The sequence below is a fragment of the Coloeus monedula genome (genome assembly GCF_965178545.1).
Source record: "Coloeus monedula genome assembly, chromosome: 21".
In the NCBI taxonomy this organism is placed as follows: domain Eukaryota; kingdom Metazoa; phylum Chordata; class Aves; order Passeriformes; family Corvidae; genus Coloeus; species Coloeus monedula.
In genome coordinates this window covers 4,082,459-4,084,338 of record NC_138801.1, presented here as the reverse complement: position 1 = coordinate 4,084,338, position 1,880 = coordinate 4,082,459, and positions in this window count along the sequence as shown.

The following is a 1,880-nucleotide window of genomic DNA, read 5'->3' as shown; positions in this document are numbered from 1 at the left end:
AAAGCTGGAAGAGAAATAGGTAGCAGCGCAAGTAGCCGCAGGTGGAACTTTCTGGTTTCAAGTGCTAACGTGAATCCGCACACAAGCGAGAGGCAGCCACGCTTCCTCTTGCAGCCTGTGCCATGCGCATAGCAGCTCCGTGCTCTGCGCCTTCATTGTGCCGGAGTGGAAGCGGTGTCTACTTGTCGCCCAGAGAGCGCGGTGCCGGCAGAGAAATGCTCCAGGCTGCTGCCTCTGCCCAAACACGCCTGGGCTCTGCACTTTCTCGCTCAGCGCTAGGGAGCAGCACATTCGCTCTGCCTTGCAGCCTGAATCTGAACGGAAAGCTTCTCAGCTACGTCTCGCCCAGAGAACAGTTGTAGGTCAACGAGCTCACCCGGAGCTTACCCTCGACGCGTGGAAGCCTGTATTTGCAGCACATCCTAGTGGTAGTAGCCCTCTTTGCTTTCCAGCCTGCAACAGCGCCGGCAGATCGCGGTGCTCTCTGCACCTGCCTTCTCACTTCCAAGTACCACCGCCGAGCTTACAGCCTTGCAGGGAGCCCAGAGGCGGATAGGCGTGTCGCCCAGAAGAACGTGGCAGGACGAAAAGATGCTCTTCCTTTCTCCTGCTCCTTGCCCGAATTGGGGTGCTGTGTTGAAAGCCTTGCGCAGCGAAAAGCTACTGCAGCGAGTGTTTCTCTCCAAACGCGTTTCGCTGAGCGAGAGCTCCACGGACAGCTTGGACTCGGTGAAACAGCAAGAAAATGCTTGTAGTACGTCGAGCTGAAGGAAAATCCCCGCACAGCACCCTGTGGCTGCGTGCAGCGTTGACGCTGAAGAGCGGCAAAGCTCCAAGCCACGGCTGGGCTTCACTTCTGTCCAGAGCACAGAAGGCGAAGAAGCAAGCAGCTGGGCACCGGGCTCATGTACTCGGGGGAGCCAATTTCAAATGGCCAGCCAAGAGCTGCTTCACGAGCAGCTGCAGCTGAGAATGCTCTGGCTGCTTCCGAAAGGAAGGCGCAGCCCTTGCACTCGTGGACACAAGCTGGCCAGAAGCAGCTTCCTAAACCTTCCGTGCTGCAGAGTGCATGCAGCTGGAGCACAGGCAGAAGGACGCGTCCAGAAAGAAGGCGTTCTTCAAGTACCCCCCCCTCCTCCAGGCAGCCTTGAAACTGAGCACAACACACTGCGCCCCGGCAGCTTCCTTCTCCCATAGACGGACCGTCCCCTTCTTCACTCTCGCACCTCCCTTGCCCACTTGCAGCAGCTGCTGCCAAAGAAAAAGGCTCCAGCAGTCAAAGCCTCTGCTGGGCTGCACTTTCATTTCCCCTTGCCTCACGTCAAAGCAGCAGAAACTCTCGGCTGCACTCTGTATTTCCAGTCCCCGCTGCATCTACCACTGTCAGCTCTGCATCTCCAAGCATAAACTTGGGCACAATGCTTTCCAGGGAAAGCTGGAAGAGAAATAGGTAGCAGCGCAAGTAGCCGCAGGTGGAACTTTCTGGTTTCAAGTGCTAACGTGAATCCGCACACAAGTGAGAGGCAGCAGCCCCAGCTTTGCAAACAAGGCTCTGACATTTCCAGCTATTAATTTCTCTAATCACTGGGCAGTCCTGGCCTGCAGGAGCAAGGCCATGCAGAAGCTCACCCGCAGATCTGCAGCACTGAACTGTTTGCAGTTCATTTATGGATTATACTGGCACATTGTTGGGGAGTTTGTCACAGAAGAAAAAAGGCTTTGGCTCCATGCAGAAAATGAGCTTTGAATGGTGAATCCTGTGCAAAGGGGCAGCAGCACTGACCTGCTCTGGGAAAATGTTTGGACACTGAACTCCTTTCTGTGTGTTTTGGTTCCAAAGAAGTCGGCTGGCAGGGAATTTAACACAGACTAGTGCAAAA